Consider the following 21,338-nt stretch of genomic DNA (forward strand, 5'->3'; position numbering starts at 1 on the left):
AGTGTCACGCAGGATGGCCCTTCCAAAAAACACTCCCCAAACAGCACATGATGCAAAGAAAAAAAGAGGCGCAATGAGGTAGCTGTGTGAGTAAGATAAGCGACCCTAGTGGCCGACACAAACACCGGGCCCATCTAGGAGTGGCACTGCAGTGTCACGCAGGATGGCCCTTCCAAAAAACACTCCCCAAACAGCACATGACGCAAAGAAAAAAAGAGGCGCAATGAGGTAGCTGTGTGAGTAAGATAAGCGACCCTAGTGGCCGACACGAACACCGGGCCCATCTAGGAGTGGCACTGCAGTGTCACGCAGGATGGCCCTTACAAAAAACACTCCCCAAACAGCACATGACGCAAAGAAAAAAAGAGGCGCAATGAGGTAGCTGTGTGAGTAAGATAAGCGACCCTAGTGGCCGACACAAACACCTGGCCCATCTAGGAGTGGCACTGCAGTGTCACGCAGGATGGCCCTTCCAAAAAACACTCCCCAAACAGCACATGACGCAAAGAAAAAAAGAGGCGCAATGAGGTAGCTGTGTGAGTAAGATAAGCGACCCTAGTGGCCGACACAAACACCTGGCCCATCTAGGAGTGGCACTGCAGTGTCACGCAGGATGGCCCTTCCAAAAAACACTCCCCAAACAGCACATGACGCAAAGAAAAAAAGAGGCGCAATGAGGTAGCTGTGTGAGTAAGATAAGCGACCCTAGTGGCCGACACAAACACCGGGCCCATCTAGGAGTGGCACTGCAGTGTCACGCAGGATGGCCCTTCCAAAAAACACTCCCCAAACAGCACATGACGCAAAGAAAAAAAGAGGCGCAATGAGGTAGCTGTGTGTGTAAGATAAGCGACCCTAGTGGCCGACACAAACACCGGGCCCATCTAGGAGTGGCACTGCAGTGTCACGCAGGATGGCCCTTCCAAAAAACACTCCCCAAACAGCACATGACGCAAAGAAAAAAAGAGGCGCAATGAGGTAGCTGTGTGAGTAAGATAAGCGACCCTAGTGGCCGACACAAACACCGGGCCCATCTAGGAGTGGCACTGCAGTGTCACGCAGGATGGCCCTTCCAAAAAACACTCCCCAAACAGCACATGACGCAAAGAAAAAAAGAGGCGCAATGAGGTAGCTGTGTGAGTAAGATAAGCGACCCTAGTGGCCGACACAAACACCGGGCCCATCTAGGAGTGGCACTGCAGTGTCACGCAGGATGGCCCTTCCAAAAAACACTCCCCAAACAGCACATGACGCAAAGAAAAATTAAAGAAAAAAGAGGTGCAAGATGGAATTGTCCTTGGGCCCTCCCACCCACCCTTATGTTGTATAAACAGGACATGCACACTTTAACCAACCCATCATTTCAGTGACAGGGTCTGCCACACGACTGTGACTGAAATGACGGGTTGGTTTGGACCCCCACCAAAAAAGAAGCAATTAATCTCTCCTTGCACAAACTGGCTCTACAGAGGCAAGATGTCCACCTCATCATCATCCTCCGATATATCACCGTGTACATCCCCCTCCTCACAGATTATCAATTCGTCCCCACTGGAATCCACCATCTCAGCTCCCTGTGTACTTTGTGGAGGCAATTGCTGCTGGTCAATGTCTCCACGGAGGAATTGATTATAATTAATTTTAATGAACATCATCTTCTCCACATTTTCTGGAAGTAACCTCGTACGCCGATTGCTGACAAGGTGAGCGGCGGCACTAAACACTCTTTCGGAGTACACACTTGTGGGAGGGCAACTTAGGTAGAATAAAGCCAGTTTGTGCAAGGGCCTCCAAATTGCCTCTTTTTCCTGCCAGTATAAGTACGGACTGTGTGACGTGCCTACTTGGATGCGGTCACTCATATAATCCTCCAACATTCTTTCAATGGGGAGAGAATCATATGCAGTGACAGTAGACGACATGTCCGTAATCGTTGACAGGTCCTTCAGTCCGGACCAGATGTCAGCATCAGCAGTCGCTCCAGACTGCCCTGCATCACCGCCAGCGGGTGGGCTCGGAATTCTGAGCCTTTTCCTCGCACCCCCAGTTGCGGGAGAATGTGAAGGAGGAGATGTTGACAGGTCACGTTCCGCTTGACTTGACAATTTTGTCACCAGCAGGTCTTTGAACCCCAGCAGACTTGTGTCTGCCGGAAAGAGAGATCCAAGGTAGGTTTTAAATCTAGGATCGAGCACGGTAACCAAAATGTAGTGCTCTGATTTCAACAGATTGACTACCCGTGAATCCTTGTTAAGCGAATTAAGGGCTCCATCCACAAGTCCCACATGCCTAGCGGAATCGCTCCGTGTTAGCTCCTCCTTCAATGTCTCCAGCTTCTTCTGCAAAAGCCTGATGAGGGGAATGACCTGACTCAGGCTGGCAGTGTCTGAACTGACTTCACGTGTGGCAAGTTCAAAGGGCAGCAGAACCTTGCACAACGTTGAAATCATTCTCCACTGCGCTTGAGACAGGTGCATTCCACCTCCTATATCGTGCTGAATTGTATAGGCTTGAATGGCCTTTTGCTGCTCCTCCAACCTCTGAAGCATATATAGGGTTGAATTCCACCTCGTTACCACTTCTTGCTTCAGATGATGGCAGGGCAGGTTCAGGCGTTTTTGGTGTTGCTCCAGTCTTCTGTACGTGGTGCCTGTACGCCGAAAGTGTCCCGCAATTCTTCTGGCCACCGACAGCATCTCTTGCACGCCCCTGTCGTTTTTTTAAAAATTCTGCACCACCAAATTCAAGGTATGTGCAAAACATGGGACGTGCTGGAATTTGCCCATATTTAATGCACACACAATATTGCTGGCAATGTCCGATGCCACAAATCCACAGGAGAGTCCAATTGGGGTAAGCCATTCCGCGATGATCTTCCTCAGTTGCCGTAAGAGGTTTTCAGCTGTGTGCGTATTCTGGAAACCGGTGATACAAAGCGTAGCCCTGCCTAGGAAAGAGTTGGCGTTTGCGAGATGCTGCTACTGGTGCCGCCGCTGCTGTTCTTGCGGCGGGAGTCCATACATCTACCCAGTGGGCTGTCACAGTCATATAGTCCTGACCCTGCCCTGCTCCACTTGTCCACATGTCCGTGGTTAAGTGGACATTGGGTACAGCTGCATTTTTTAGGACACTGGTGACTCTTTTTCTGAGGTCTGTGTACATTTTCGGTATCGCCTGCCTAGAGAAATGGAACCTAGATGGTATTTGGTACCGGGGACACAGTACCTCCAACAAGTCTCTAGTTGGCTCTGCAGTAATGATGGATACCGGAACCACGTTTCTCACCACCCAGGATGCCAAGGCCTCAGTTATCCGCTTTGCAGCAGGATGACTGCTGTGATATTTCATCTTCCTCGCAAAGGACTGTTGGACAGTCAATTGCTTGGTGGAAGTAGTAAAAGTGGTCTTACGATTTCCCCTCTGGGATGACCATCGACTCCCAGCAGCAACAACAGCAGCGCCAGCAGCAGTAGGCGTTACACGCAAGGATGCATCGGAGGAATCCCAGGCAGGAGAGGAATCGTCAGAATTGCCAGTGACATGGCCTGCAGGACTATTGGCATTCCTGGGGAAGGAGGAAATTGACACTGAGGGAGTTGGTGGGGTGGTTTGCGTGAGCTTGGTTACAAGAGGAAGGGATTTACTGGTCAGTGGACTGCTTCCGCTGTCGCCCAAAGTTTTTGAACTTGTCACTTGACTTATTATGAAAGCGCTGCAGGTGACGTATAAGGGAGGATGTTCCGAGGTGGTTAACGTCCTTACCCCTACTTATTACAGCTTGACAAAGGCAACACACGGCTTGACAAATGTTGTCCGCATTTCTGTTGAAATACTTCCACACCGAAGAGCTGATTTTTTTGGTATTTTCACCAGGCATGTCAACGGCCATATTCCTCCCACGGATAACAGGTGTCTCCCCGGGTGCCTGACTTAAACAAACCACCTCACCATCAGAATCCTCCTTGTCAATTTCCTCCCCAGCGCCAGCAACACCCATATCCTCCTCATCCTGGTGTACTTCAACACTGACATCTTCAATCTGACTATCAGGAACTGGACTGCAGGTGCTCCTTCCAGCACTTGCAGGGGGCGTGCAAATGGTGGAAGGCGCATGCTCTTCACGTCCAGTGTTGGGAAGGTCAGGCATCGCAACCGACACAATTGGACTCTCCTTGTGGATTTGGGATTTCGAAGAATGCACAGTTCTTTGCGGTGCTTTTGACAGCTTGAGTCTTTTCATTTTTCTAGCGAGAGGCTGAGTGCTTCCATCCTCATGTGAAGCTGAACCACTAGCCATGAACATAGGCCAGGGCCTCAGCCGTTCCTTGCCACTCCGTGTGGTAAATGGCATATTGGCAAGTTTACGCTTCTCCTCCGACAATTTTATTTTAGATTTTGGAGTCCTTTTTTTACTGATATTTGGTGTTTTGGATTTTACATGCTCTGTACTATGAAATTGGGCATCGGCCTTGGCAGACGACGTTGCTGGCATTTCATCGTCTCGGCCATGACTAGTGGCAGCAGCTTCAGCACGAGGTGGAAGTGGATCTTGATCTTTCCCTAATTTTGGAACCTCAACATTTTTGTTCTCCATATTTTAATAGGCACAACTAAAAGGCACCTCAGGTAAACAATGGAGATGGATGGATACTAGTATACTTATGGATGGACGAGCGACTGCCGACACAGAGGTAGCTACAGCCGTGGACTACCGTACTGTGTCTGCTGCTAATATAGACTGGATGATAATGAGATGAAATCAATATATATATATAATATCACACTAGTACTGCAGCCGGACAGGTAGATATATTTATTATGTAATGACTGATGACGGACCTGCTGGACACTGTCAGCTCAGCAGCACCGCAGACTGCTACAGTAAGCTACTATAGTAGTATGTATAAAGAAGAAAGAAAAAAAAAAACACGGGTAGGTGGTATACAATTATGGATGGACGAGCGACTGCCGACACAGAGGTAGCTACAGCCGTGGACTACCGTACTGTGTCTGCTGCTAATATAGACTGGATGATAATGAGTTGAAATCAATATATATATATATATATAATATCACTAGTACTGCAGCCGGACAGGTATATATATTTATTATGTAATGACTGATGACGGACCTGCTGGACACTGTCAGCTCAGCAGCACCGCAGACTGCTACAGTAAGCTACTATAGTAGTATGTATAAAGAAGAAAGAAAAGAAAAGAAACCACGGGTAGGTGGTATACAATTATGGATGGACGAGCGACTGCCGACACAGAGGTAGCTACAGCCGTGGACTACCGTACTGTGTCTGCTGCTAATATAGACTGGATGATAATGAGATGAAATCAATATATATATATATAATATCACACTAGTACTGCAGCCGGACAGGTAGATATGTTTATTATGTAATGACTGATGACGGACCTGCTGGACACTGTCAGCTCAGCAGCACCGCAGACTGCTACAGTAAGCTACTATAGTAGTATGTATAAAGAAGAAAGAAAAAAAAAAAACCACGGGTAGGTGGTATACAATTATGGATGGACGAGCGACTGCCGACACAGAGGTAGCTACAGCCGTGGACTACCGTACTGTGTCTGCTGCTAATATAGACTGGATGATAATGAGATGAAATCAATATATATATATATAATATCACACTAGTACTGCAGCCGGACAGGTAGATATATTTATTATATAATGACTGATGACGGACCTGCTGGACACTGTCAGCTCAGCAGCACCGCAGACTGCTACAGTAAGCTACTATAGTAGTATGTATAAAGAAGGAAAAAAAAAAAAACACGGGTAGTTGGTATACAATTATGGATGGACGAGCGACTGCCGACACAGAGGTAGCTACAGCCGTGGACTACCGTACTGTGTCTGCTGCTAATATAGACTGGATGATAATGAGATGAAATCAATATATATATATATAATATCACACTAGTACTGCAGCCGGACAGGTAGATATATTTATTATGTAATGACTGATGACGGACCTGCTGGACACTGTCAGATCAGCAGCACCGCAGACTGCTACAGTAAGCTACTATAGTAGTATGTATGTATAAAGAAGAAAGAAAAAAAAAACCACGGGTAGGTGGTATACAATATTATATATATATTATATACAATATTAAACTGGTGGTGATTATTAAACTGGTGGTCAGGTCACTGGTCACACTATCAGCAACTTGCAAGTAGTACTCCTAAGCAGACAATCACAATATATATTATACTGGTGGTCAGTGTGGTCACAATGGCAGTGTGGCACTCTGGCAGCAAAAGTGTGCACTGTACGTTATATGTACTCCTGAGTCCTGCTCTCAGACTCTAACTGCTCCCCACTGTCAGTGTCTCCCCCACAAGTCAGATATACATTATACAGTCACACTATCTATCTATCTATCTATCTATCACTTCAGCAAGTAGTAGTACTCCTCCTAATGCTCCCCAAAATTACTACTGTGTCTCTCTCTACTCTAGTCTCACTCTCTTCTCTAAAACGGAGAGGACGCCAGCCACGTCCTCTCCCTATGAATCTCAATGCACGTGTGAAAATGGCGGCGACGCGCGGCTCCTTATATAGAATCCGAGTCTCGCGAGAATCCGACAGCGGGATGATGACGTTCGGGCGCGCTCGGGTTAACCGAGCAAGGCGGGAGGATCCGAGTCGCTCGGACCCGTGAGAAAAAAGCTGAAGTTCGGGCGGGTTCGGATTCCGAGGAACCGAACCCGCTCATCTCTATTTTTACTCCAGATTTTTTACTATAAAAATAAATAAATTTTGACTATAAAAATAGAATAATACAAAGAAGATATTTCTAACATATTCTCTGTATTTGTCATATACTTTATACAGTCAAAACTCTGGCACAAACATTAGTATGACAGGAAAGGCTCTGCTTTACCTGCCTCACCCCACCGCAAGTCACAGGTTAGGTCCCATGTGACTTTGCTATCACTGGGCGCCTTTTTTGCACAGCTTCCTACTGTGGTGGTCATTCCGAGTGGATTGCAGCCAGCAACTTTTTGCTGCTGCTGCGATCAACTAGTACACGCCTATGGGGGAGTGTATTTTAGCTTAGCAGGGCTGCGATCGCTTGTGCAGCCCTGCAAATTTCAAGCAAAAGTAGACTAGCCCTGGACATACTTACCCTGTGTGACGATCTGTGCGATGCTGGGGCCGGCTTTGATGTCAGACATCCGCCCTCCGTTCTGCTGGACACGCCTGCGTTTTCTTCTCCACTCCCCCCGAAAAACGGTCTCCAACACTCCGGATCCGCCCAGGTACGCCTTCTTTCTTTCAATCTTCTTTGCGGTCGGCTCTGCGACCGCTTCCTTCGTAGGTCGCGACGTAACCGGGCAACGTCGCGCACGCGCATTGCGGCCATCGCGCATGTGCATTCCGGATCCGTTCGCACCGCAGCAACAAACCGCTGTGTGCGAACAGGTCGGAATGACCCCGTGTCCTATTCAGGACTGAAACTAGGATTTTTGACGCCACCCCCACCCCCCTCCCATTGTAACTATGTCTGTGTGTGTGTGTGTGTGTGTGTGTGTATATATACAGTGTATATATATATATATATATATATATATAGATAGATATAGATAGATAGATAGATAGATAGATAGATAGATAGATAGATAGATAGATAGATAGATATAAAAACTCCAGGGCTGGATTAAAACTCCAGGGGGCCTGGGTTAATTAAGTCTAGGGTGCCCCCAGACACACATATATATTTATATATATTTTGAATACATCCACACACACACAGCAAACGTATGCACAACACACACACACTCAGCATACATACACAAGTCCGCAACTAGGTGTGGATGGTGCTTAGCACACAGCGCACTTGTGCTGAGGGCGCACCATTCGCATACACCCCGATTGGCCGCCGCCAGCACCAGCACCGTAATGCTGCACCTGGCTCCCTCTCTGCCGGAAGCTAGCTGGCAGCGCTGGGCAGCAGTGTCATTCTCCCCTGTGTGCTCCGCCCAGAGGCCCCCTCCCTACCTGCTGCAGTTTGGCATGTGGTCAGTCAGGACCCTCGTAACACCCACCATTCAGACAGGAGGCACTGTGGTTGAGCGGCGCTGGATGGGTGGTGGAGCCGGAGTGCGGTGATCTGAGGCGGCAGGTGAGCAGCGGTATCAGAGTGGCCGGTGTGCTCACTCAGGTGAGGGAGGGTGACGGCATCATGTGTCTCGTAGGCCGGGAGGTTCCTCTCTTGTTCCCTCACTGCTCCAGCCTCCCACCCGTGGCACCCCCCGGCCCCCCTCCCCTACACAGGCTCTTCTCTCATTTCCTCACTGCTTCAGCATCCCCCTCACCCCATTCGCGGCACCCCCAGCGCCCCTCCTCCACACAGGCTCCTCTCATTTACTCACTGCTCCAACATCCCCCTCATCCCATTCGTGGCACCCCCCAGCCCCCCCTCTCCCGCCCAGGCTCCTCTCTCCTTTCCTCACTCCTCCAACATCCCCCTCACCCCCATTCGCGGCACCCCCCAGCCCCCCCCTTCCCTGCATAGACACCTCTCTTGTTCCCTTACTGCTCCAGCATCCATCTCACCCCCATCCGCAGCACTCCCCGGCCCACCCTACCCGGCAAAGGCTCCTCTCTTGTTCCCTTACTGCTCCAGCCACCCCCATGAGTGCCCCCCCTCCCCCACACAGGCTACTCTCTCCACTCTGTTATTCTCTCATTGCTCTAGCACCCCCCCTGCAGTCCTCTTTGTTCCCTTTACTGACCCAGCACCCCCCACCCTTTCCTCACCTCCACCCCACCCCCGCACAGGCTCCTCTCTGTTTCCTCACTGCTCCAGCCCCCACCATCTGCGGCACCCTCCAATCTCACCCTCTTTCACGTAGGCACTTCTCTCCAGTCCTCTGTTCCTTCACTGCTCTCTCTTCCTGACACCCTCTATCTCCCTGTCACCCAGTATCTCAGTCACCCACTATCTTCCGGTCACCCTCACCATGTCACCCACTATCTCTGTCACCTTCACCATGTCACCCACTATCTCTGTCACCCACTATCTCCCTGTCACCCCTGCCTCACTACTTACCCACTATCTCCCTGTTACCCCTGCCTCCTTAGTTACCCACTATCTCCCTGACACCCGCTATCTCTTTGTCACCCTTCCCATTCACCCACTGTCTCCAGGGGTGGCACCAGACAGAATATAGCCTAGGCCCCTAAGGCATCAAAATAGTCAGGGCCGGTTCTGGCTCCGCCCCACTCCACCTCCATCCTCCTCCATTCGTGCAGCAGTCCAGTGTCCTTCCAGCATATGGGCTGGTCCGGGGATGTGCCTCCTCTCGGAAAAGAGCTGCCCAGGGGATGCCGGGAGGATGAGTTTGAACAGGGACATCCCCCACCATCATGGCTGCCCGCAAGAAGAGGTACCTCCGCCACTGCCGGGTGAGTGCACTGCCTGCTACCATTACATAGGTACCTGTGGCTCTCCGTCATGTCCTCAGGCTAGGCTTGGGTACTGGAGCCTAGCTGCTGCTGCCTCCTGCTGCTCATCTCTATCCCTCTCCAACCTCTCCTCCCCCTCCTCTCTCCTCCTTCCACCCCTCTCTGTCTCCTTCCCACCACACTCTCTCTGTCTCTCTACCTGCCACCTTTCTTTCTTTCTTTCTCTTTCTTTCTTTCTTTCTTTCTTTCTTTCTTTCTTTCTTTCTTTCTTTCTTTCTTTCTTTCTTTCTTTCTTTCTTTCTTTCTTTCTTTCTTTCTCTTTCTCCCTCTCTTTCTCGTGACTCCTCCTGCCATACTGTGTAAAAGGAGGCTCTACCTGCTTTACTGTGTTAAAGGGGTCTACGTGCTGTAATGTGTAAAAGGGGACTCTACATTGTGTAATATGTAATATTTGGGCTCTACCTGGAGTCATGTGTGATAGGGGCTCTACCTGGTGTAATATGTGACAGGGCTCCACCTTGCATAATATGTGACAGGGGCTCTACCTGGCGTAATATGTGACAAGGACTCTACCTGGTGTAATTTTTGTAAGTGGCACCACTGTGCGGCATAATTTGAATAATGGACACTACTGGTTTTATTTTGTGGCCCATGAAGCCACACATCTATATTTTTGATGCGCGCCTGCGGCGCGCACTGGCCCTGTTTTCAGTATGGGGGGGGCGCCAATGCGCTTTCTTGCACACAGCGCTAAAATGTCTAGATACAGCACATGTCATACAGTCACACACAGCAAACATACCGTCATACCCAGCATGCATACACACACCATACACACAGCTTTCCTACAAACACACACATATCATGCATACATACACTCAACATACCTCTACACACACACACACACACACACACACACACCCACACCATACCTACACACACACACACACACACACACACACACACACACTCACTCACACCATACCTACATACACATATAATACACACACACACACACACACACACACACACACACACACACACACACACACACACACACAATGAAGCACTAACCAAGAGAGGAAAGGAGGATAGGAGGAGGAGAAGATCCATGTGAGCCGAGCTGCTGCATCTGGTGGTAAGCAGCTCCCTGAGCTGTGTATGTGTGACTTTGCAACAATGTTTCCAAAGCAGAGAGCTCTGGTGATCTAAGCTCAGTGGGGCAAATGTATGAAGCAGTGATAAGAGTGGATAAGAGTTTTAATTAGACGGAATTGCACAGCCGCTTCTTTGCATTTGTATTCCAATTCCATACAAACATGAATCATGCCCTAAATAGGAACATCATATGACCTTGGATGCTGCCATTGGGAAACTCTGCATCTATAATGGCAATGCAATGTGGGAAAACTGTTCTCTGGATGAGACCGTGATTTAACAGATTAAGGGGGACATTTACTAAGCAGTGATAAGAACTGAGAAGTGAGCCAGTGGAGAATTTGCCCATGGCAACCAATCAGCATTGAAGTAACATTTATAATTTGCATACTATAAAATTATATGGAGCAGCTGATTGGTTGCCATGGCCAACTTCTCCACTGGCTCACTTCTCCACTCTTACTGCTTCATACATTTACCCCTCTGTGAGGAGAGCAGCCGCCAGCCGGGGAGCTGCTTCAGTTATGCCTGTGATGCAGAGATAGAGACAAGGCTGTCTCCATCTCTGAAAAACTAATTTGGTCTTGCAAGGGGGGCACCTGACATTTGGGTGGCCCATGATAACGTACCCACTGGGCCCCCCTTTAATCCGGCTCTGATGAACTCCATAAGGACAAAGGGCTGGTAGCTGCTGTAAAGCTTTTTATCGAGGGGATAGCTAGACATTTATTTGGGCTAAAACATATGTAAAATCACACACCTATACACATGCATATTGTCACACACCTAAATATACACACATACAGATATATAGTCACACACCTATTCACATACAGTCACACACATGCACACATTCATAGAGACACACATATATGGTAGTCAAACACACATACAGTGCCCCTTCCCTTACAATCACTACTTATGCACTTCTGGGGCTGGCCATCGACCATCGATGATTCAAAATCATAGATGGTTTATGGCCGATGTAGAATACTTTTGCCATCGATGGGGGAGCACCAGATGGTTTCCCTCCATAGATGGAAAGGTATAACCAAATACTTTTTATTTTAATGCGGTGTCGGGGCACAGATCATAGCTCCGCCCTGACACCCTCTAAGCCCCGCCCCTGGTGTTTTATTGGTCCGCGGACCAGCCAGCGCCTTTCAGTGGTGGCCATCGAGTGGTGCAAACCATCGATGGATCACCATAGATGGCTTGTGTACCATCGATGGTTATCATCAATGGTACCATCGATGGTATCCATCGATGAACACCCCAACGATAGCCATCCCTAGGCACTTCTGCTGCTGGATAGTCAGCTCTTCTCTCTCCCATGCTGCCGCCTGGCCTGGCACTGTGTTCAGTACAGTGCCGTGTAGCCACAACCCCTTTTCAGAATGCTGGCTGCCTTTTCTTTTCCAGCTCAGCAGTGCACTATAGTAGTGCACTGCTGTGATGATTAAAGGCAAAGGGGGGGAGGGGGGGCTGGGGAGTCAACTTGTTCCCTTTGCCCCCTCTTCATCCTCCCCCCACTTACAGCCATGTCCTATTCATATCACATTGCAACTAAGACACATTTTCAGGCAAAAAGATGCAAAAAAGGGACCCGAAGCTAGCAGATTCGCATGGGAGCCGGCACACTGAGAGGAGATGTTTGGCACAACTGCAGCAAAAGAGGACACATCTGTATATATCCTTTCACCCTTCCAGAACTTAGCAAGGTTCAGTCCTCTTTACACATAGTAATAGCAAGATGTGCTACAGATGTACTGTGGGATGTCTCCCTTCTACTTAGTAGTCTGTCAGCATCCATGGATTCTCCGTGGCCACAGCGCTGCCATGCTGAATTACACACTGCCTTTTCTTTCCACTGCCGGGACTCAACTGTGCTCTCATAGCTTTACACACAGCAGATACTTGGTTACCCTGCATCTGGCACCAAATCAGCAATGTCGCTTGCCCCAGTGTCTCACGCAGACCATTGGGCACTCCGCTCCTCATCCAATCACAAGCCCCACACCTTGGCATCCCCTGACTGCAACTGCACGTCACACTATCAATATTTTCTTCATTTGTCCGAATGTCTCTCCTGCACTCCACAGTACCATGCTGCGGTTGTACAGCCGGATACATCTTAGGATGTGTCCAACTCAATATATAAATGTAAATATGCTTTACTCTGTATGGATCTTTTTCTGTGTACATTCAACTCGCAGATGCGTCCAACTCTATATGTGCTCCAGGACATACAATATAATTTAATAAAGACACAAAGACTTTGGGTTTAGGGGTGTATTTACTAAGCCTCAGGTGGAGATAAAGTACCAGCCAATCAGCTCGTAACTGCCATGTCACAGGCTGGGTTTGAAAAATTACAGTCAGGTGGTGATTGGCTGGTGCGTTATCACCTTCCACTTTCTCTACCTGAGGCTTGGTAAATAGACCCTTAGGGGGACATGTACTAAGAAGTGATAAGAGCGGAGAAGTGAGCGACTGGAGAAGTTGCCCCATCAACCAATCAGGTGCTCTGTATCATTTTATAGTATGCAAATTATAGATGTTACATCAGTGCTGATTGGTTGCCATGGGCAAATTCTTCACTGGCTCACTTCTCCGTTCTTATCACTGCTTAGTAAATGTCCCCCTTAATCTGTTAAATCACGGTCTCATCCAGAGAACAGTTTTCCCACATTGCATTGCAATTATAGATGCAGCGTTTCCCAATGGCAACATCCAAGGTCATATGATGTCCCTATTTAGGGCATGATTCATGTTTGTATGGAATTGGAATACAAATGCAAAGAAGCGGCTGTGCAATTCCGTCTAATTAAAATTCTAAAGCAGCTGGAGGCATCTGTAGGAGATAGACGCCTCCTGTTAGCACTAGAGAGGATCCGAGTGCTGAGTCTGAGGATGCAGCATCAGATCACCATTGCAATCATCAGTCGCTATTTGCGATGGTTACAGGCACCGGCCAGACTGCGCAAGCTGAAGCTTACTCAGGCGGGCTGTAGGATCCGGACGCCGGACTCCAGGAAGTCCGCATCCGATGACGCAGACCTTGGGCCTTCAAAATGTCAATCATGTTGTGGCTGGCTGGCAGGGGGCTGCAAGCGGCATTGCAAGACTCATTCTGCATATGCGGAGACCCCCAGACATCGTTCTTGTACATAAACAATCAGATCTGCTTAGAAAATATGAATCAGGCCCATTGTCTCACATTGAATTCATTTTGAACAGAAATCAAACATCTGGATGAACGCTGAGCGAAACATTGTGTCGGCTCACTTATGCTTCTACTGCTGCAGAAATGTGTCTTTAGTTGCGTGCAAGTTTAAATCTTATGTTTAGATACATCTGGCACCATCCTATACCTATGTGTGAGTCAAAGGGGTATATTTAATGAGCTAGACTTACATTTGTTGATAACTGTCTCCAGTGTGTTATATTTATTTAAAAACATTTGACAGGACAGTCTGGGTGATAAAGGGCTGTCCCGACAAGGAGATTACATTTACTAAAGATGTCTGAACCTACTGTTATGCCAGTGCCGATTTGGCCCGGGACCTAGCAATGGTGACATAGATGCTGATTAGGGGTCTGGGGGGAATGCTGGATTATGGAAGAGAATCTGGAAGACAATGCTTCTTTCCTGCTATTATCCACGACAGCAGGCAAAGCAGACAAAAGATGGGAGAAGCTTTGGTCTTCACATCTATATAAATATCATTTCTGAGCAAACCTCATTGGAATCAATAGGGGCTAAAGATCAGAACATTAAAATGAAAAAGCAGAGAAATCTGTGTTCTCTACGCTGTTCAAATAACTAAATATAGAGAAAAATATATATGGTGCTGGAGAAAAGCATTTTTTAGTTATTATTATATAGACCACAAAATCGGACACATTTCTACAGGGCTTGTTTGTACCCAACACACAAGTGGTCACCCCTGACCTGTCTCTCCAAGGATGGAAAGTTTAAGAGCGTACATTTACTAAGCAGTGATAAGAGCGGAGAAGTGAGCCAGTGGAGAAGTTGCCTATGGCAACCAATCAGCACTGAAGTAACATCTATAATTTGCATACTATAAAATGATATAGAGCTGCTGATTAGTTGATGGGGAAATTTCTCGACTGGCTCACTTCTCCGCTCTTATCACTGCTTAGTAAATGTACCCCTAAATGTAATAGCTTCTGAGTTGCCGAAGGTGCAGTACTTTAAAGCAGCAATCATTCACAAGGCAAAACCAACCAAAACGATTAGTACTAAAATAAAAATACAGCGCAAGATGTGTGTATGTGCAGTGTGTCAAATACAGTAGGATGTGAGTCTCATTTTTGCATGGTACAAATAGACTAATACTAACTTGAAATCAGATCTGTTTAATACAGTATACATTTACTTAAATATATGGCTATTAACCAAACTACACCAACATACGTCTCTTCGCTTATCTCAGAATATCTCCCAACTCGATCCGCTCTGCACAAGATCTGCGTCTCTCATTCACACACATTGGGGGTCATTCCGAGTTGTTTGCTCGTTGCCGATTTTCGCTATGCTGCGATTTGTTGCAAACGGCGCATGCGTAAGGCACGCAGGGCGCATGCGCTTAGTTATTTAACTAAAAACTTAGCAGATCGCACTGCTGATCGGTGAATGATTGACAGGAAAGGGGCGTTTCTGGGTGGTAACTCAGCGTTTTCCCAGCATTTGCAAAAAACGCAGGCGTGTCAGGGAAAAACGTGGGAGTGTCTGGAGAAACGGGGGAGTGGCTGGCCGAACGCAGGGCGTGTTTGTGACGTCAAACAAGGAACTAAACGGACTGAGCTGATCGCAATCTAGGAGTAAGTCCGGAGCTACTCAGAAACTGCAAAGAATTATTTAGTAGCAATTCTGCTAACCTTTCGTTCGCACTTCTGCTAAGCTAAGACACACTCCCAGAGGGCGGCGGCGGCCTAGCGTGTGCAATGCTGCTAAAAGCAGCTAGCGAGCGAACAACTCGGAATGAGGGTCATTACTCGCTCCCATTCACCATTGCAGGACTTCCTCCGGGCTGCACCTACTCTGTGGAATGCCCACCCATGAGCAATAAGACTCTCCACTAGTCTCCAAACCTTCTAATTACATCCCCACTGTACAGCCACACATCCTCACATACAGTATTTTCTCTTTCTTCAGTTTGACATCCTCCTGACCTCTGGCCAACATTGCTGTGTGACCATATCATACAGCCCACCAAGATACTCTGTAATCTGGTGGACCATTATGCAATAGATAGCACTATCCTTGTGTATCCATGCCTATTCCCCTATAGATTATGAGCTTGCGGGCAGGGCCTTCCTACCACTATGTTTGTCTGTTTTTACTCAGTTTTGTGTTATCACTGTTGTTCTAATTGTAAAGCACAATGGAATATGCTGTGCTATATAAGAAACTGTTTCAATAATAAATAAAGGGTGTCCATATCAACAAGGTACTCTTTAAAAGGGAATTATCCGTAGACTAGGAATTACATTTTTCAGTGTAATCTTGAAAATTGTTCTTAACAGTATTACTAAGAACAAATCTAATAGAAGGGAAGAGAATTGTAAATATTCTGATTACAGGAGTCCTAGATATTCCCCATATTTTATGTACTGTTTTAAAATAGGATTTTAATACCTACCGGTAAATCCTTTTCTCTTAGTCCATAGAGGATGCTGGGGTCACCATTAGAACCATGGGGTATAGACGGGATCCGCAGGAGACATGGGCACTTTAAGACTTTGAAAGGGTGTGAACTGGCTCCTCCCTCTATGCCCCTCCTCCAGACTCCAGTTATAGGAACTGGGCCCAGGGAGACGGACATTTCGAGGAAAGGATTTATTGTTAAACTAAGGTGAGATTCATACCAGCTCACACCTCAAGCATGCCGCACAACATGGCATTCAACAGAACGCAGGCCAACGGCATGAACAATTGCAGCAACATGCTGACAATAAACGTAATACAACATATGTGTAACCAGAACTATTAACTGCAGTTACAGTACGCACTGGGACGGGTGCCCAGAATCCTCTACAGAATCCTCTACAGCAGTGATTTTCAACCTTTTTCAATTCGGGGCACGCCAAACAAAATTCTAAAATTGCCAAGGTACACCATCAGTACTCCACGAACCAAAACGCCCCCCCAAAACACACACTTTGGCCCACATGGGGAATTAAAACACACATTGGTCCCCACAGTAATGAAACAAATGCACTGGCTCCCACAGTAATTACACATATTGTTCCCCCACAGTAATTGCACATATTGTCCCCCCCACAGTAATTGCACATATTGTCCCCCCCACAGTAATTGCACATATTGTCCCCCCCACAGTAATTGCACATATTGTCCCCCCACAGTAATTGCACATATTGTCCCCCCACAGTAATTGCACATATTGTCCCCCCCACAGTAATTGCACATATTGCCCCCCCCCCATAGTAATTGCACATATTGTCCCCCCCACAGTAATTGCACATATTGTCCCCCCCACAGTAATTGCACATATTGTCCCCCCACAGTAATTGCACATATTGTCCCCCCCACAGTAATTGCACATATTGTCCCCCCCACAGTAATTGCACATATTGTCCCCCCCACAGTAATTGCACATATTGTCCCCCCCACAGTAATTGCACATATTGTCCCCCCCACAGTAACTGCACATATCGTCCCCCCCACAGTAACTGCACATATCGTCCCCCCCACATTAATTGCACATATTGGCCCCCCACAGTAATTATACATATTGGCCTTCCACACACAGTAATTACACACACACACACACACACACACACACACACACACACACACACACACACACACACACACACACACACACACACACAGTAATTACACACATGGGCCCCCCACATTAATTATACATATTGTTCCCCCCAGCAATTACACACATTGGCCTTCCACACACACAGTAATTACACATATCATTCCCTTCCCCCTTCCCCCCCAACACACACACACACACACACACACACACACACACACACACACACACACACACACACACACACACACACACACACAGTAATTACACACATGGGCCCCCCACAGTGATTACACATATTGGCCCCCACGTTAATTCCTCACACATACACTGGACCATACCTGTAAGTAGGTTTCAATATTACTTTTCCCTTTGCCTCTCCCTCCCTCAGCGTCAGCCGGCAGGAGTTAAAGAGGCCGTGAGCAGTCAGGAGCAGCAGGGAGTAGCACTTGGCTGGCGGCTGGCGGCTGGTGGCTGGTGGCTGGCGGCTGGCGGCGGGTGGGCGGCCGGCCGGCCGGCCAGCCAGCCGGGCTTGCAGCGGGCGGCCACGTGATGTGTCATGGTGCGTTGCCAAAGTTTACAGGCGTGCTGACGGGCAGCGCATCTCTGGCGGCACATGTAAAAGCTACTGGCGGCACACCAGTGTGCCGCGGCACAGTGGTTGAAAACCACTGCTCTACAGACTAAGAGAAAAGGATTAACCGGTAGGTATTAAAATCCTATTTTCTCATACGTCCTAGAGGATGCTGGGATCACCATTAGAACCATGGGGTTATACCAAAGCTCTAGAACGGGCGGGAGAGTGCGGACGACTCTGCAGCACCGATTGACCGAACTTAAGGTCTCTATCGGCCAAGGTGTCAAACTTGTAGAACTTTGCAAAAGTGTTTGACTCCGACCAAGTAGCTGCTCGGCAAAGTTGCAATGCCGAGACCCCCCGGGCAGCCGCCCAGGATGAGCCCACCTTCCTAGTGGAATGGGCCTTCACTGATTCCGGTAATGGTAATCCAGCTGTGGAATGGGCCTGCTGAATCGTGTTACAGATCCAGCGCGCAATGGTCTGCTTGGAAGCAGGACACCCAACCTTGTTGGGAGCATACAGGACAAACAGAGCCTCTGTTTTTCTAATCTGAGCCATTCTGGCGACATAAATCTTCAAAGCTCTGACCACATCCAGAGATTTTGACTCAACAAAGGCGTCAGTAGCCACAGGAACCACGATAGGTTGGTTTATGTGGAAAGAGGAAACCACCTTCGGTAAAAATTGCTGACGTGTCCTCAATTCAGCTCTATCTTCATGGAAGATCAAATAAGGGCTCTTGTGAGACAAGGCCGCTAACTCAGACACCCGCCTTGCAGATGCCAAGGCCAACAGGATAACCACTTTCCAATTGAGGAATTTTAACTCCACCTTCCGTAAAGGTTCAAACCAATGTGATTGAAGGAACTGCAACACCACATTAAGATCCCATGGTGCCACTGGAGGCACAAATGGAGGTTGGATGTGCAATACGCCTTTCACAAAAGTCTGAACTTCTGGAAGGGTGGCCAATTGTTTCTGAAAGAAAACCGATAAGGCCGAAATCTGATCCTTAATTGAGCCCAATTTTAGGCCTGCATCCACACCTGCTTGTAGAAAATGGAGAAACCGTCCTAGCTGAAACGCTTCCATAGGAGCCTTCTTGGATTCACACCAAGAAACATATTTCCTCCAAATACGGTGGTAATGTATGGACGTTACTCCCTTCCTGGCCTGAATAAGTGTGGGAATGACTTCACTGGGAATACCCTTACGGGCTAGGATTTTGCGTTCAACTGCCACGCCGTCAAACGTAGCCACGGTAAGTCCTGATACACGCACGGCCCCTGTTGTAACAGGTCCTCGCGCAGAGGAAGAGGCCAGGGATCTCCGATGAGTAATTCCTGAAGATCTGTATACCAAGCCCTCCTTGGCCAGTCTGGAACAATGAGGATCACTCGGACCTTTGTTCTTCTTATGATCTTTAGAGCTTTTGGAATGAAAGGAAGTGGAGGGAACACATACACAGACTGAAACACCCATGGTGTCACCAGAGCATCCACTGCAATCGCTTGAGGGTCCCTTGACCTGGAACAATATCTCTGAAGCTTCTTGTTGAAATGAGAAGCCATCATGTCCACTTGAGGAACTCCCCAACAACCTGTCACCTCTGCGAAGACTTCTTGGTGGAGTCCCCACTCTCCTGGATGGAGATCGTGTCTGCTGAGGAAGTCTGCTTCCCAGTTGTCCACTCCTGGAATGAAGATTGCTGACAGAGCGCTTGTATACTTTTCAGCCCAGCGGAAAATCCTTGTGGCTTCTGCCATCGCCGCTCTGCTTTTCGTTCCGCCCTGACGGTTTATGTACGCTACTGCTGTTACATTGTCCGACTGGATCAGTACAGGCAGACCTCGAAGATGTTCCGCTTGTAGTAGGCCGTTGTAAATGGCCCTTAACTCCAGAACGTTTATGTGGAGACAAGTTTCCTGGCTTGACCATCTTCCTTGGAAGTTTTCCCCCTGTGTGACTGCTCCCCAGACTTGCATCCGTGGTTACTAGGATCCAGTCCTGGATCCCGAACCTGCGCCCCTCTAGGAGGTGTTAGCTGTGCAGCCACCACAGGAGTGATACCCTGGTCTTGGAAGACAGGATTATCCTCTGGTGCATGTGTAGATGGGACCCGGACCACTTGTCCAACAGGTCCCACTGGAACACCCTGGCATGGAACCTGCAAACTGAATGGCCTCTTTGGCCGCAACCATCTTCCCCAGCAAACGAATGCATTGATGGATTGACACTCTTGCTGGTTTAAGAATTTGTTTGACCAGACTCTGAAGTTCCAGAGCATTTTCCACAGGAAGAAAGACTCTTTGTAGTTCTGTGTCCAATATCATTCCCAAAAATGACAACCGCGTCGTCGGCATCAACTGTGATTTTGTCAAGTTTAGGAGCCAACCATGTTGTTGAAGAACTGTCATGGAGAGTGCAACGTTTCGGACCAACTGGTCCCTGGATCTCGCCTTTATCAGGAGATCGTCCAAGTATGGGATAATTGTGACTCCTTGCTTGCGAAGGAGAACCATCATCTCCGCTATCACTTTGGTGAAAATCCTCGGAGCCGTGGATAGACCAAACTGGAACGTTTGAAATTGGTAATGACAATCCTGAATTGCAAATCTCAGGTAAGCCTGATGTGGAGGATAAATGGGAACATGTAAATAGGCATCTTTTATGTCCACCGACACCATAAAATCCCCATTTCTCCAGACTGGAGATCACTGCTCGGAGAGACTCCATCTTGAATTTGAATCTCTTTAGGTAGAAATTCAGTGATTTCAGGTTTAGGATTGGTCTGACCAAGCCGTCCGGCTTCGGGACCACAGGCTCGAATAAAAACCTTCTCCCTGTTGTGACTGGGGAACCTTGACGATAACCTATTTTGACACAATTTTAGTATTGCGTCGCAAGCTACCTCCCTGTCCGGAAGAAAAGCTGGTAAGGCCGATTTGAAAAACCGGCGAGGGGGGACGTCTTGAAACTCCAGCTTGTACCCTTGGGATACTATTTGTAAAATCCAAGGGTCTAGGTTCGAACGAACCCAAAACTGACTGAAGAGTTTTAGACGGCCCCCACCGGTGCGGACTCCCGCACAGGAGCTCCAACATCATGCGGTGGAATTGGCAGAAGCCTGGGAGGACTTCTGCTCCTGGGAGCCTGACAAGGCTGGAGATCGTTTACCTCTTCCCCTTCCTCTAGTAGCAAGGAAGGAAGAACCTCGGCCCTTTCTGAATTTATTGGGCCGAAAGGACTGCATCTGATAATGGTGCTGTTTCTTTTGTTGTGGAGGAACATAAGGTAAAAAGGATGACTTACACGCGGTAGCTGTAGATACCAAATA

Source organism: Pseudophryne corroboree, chromosome 5 (genome assembly GCF_028390025.1).
Source record: "Pseudophryne corroboree isolate aPseCor3 chromosome 5, aPseCor3.hap2, whole genome shotgun sequence".
NCBI lineage: Eukaryota > Metazoa > Chordata > Amphibia > Anura > Myobatrachidae > Pseudophryne > Pseudophryne corroboree.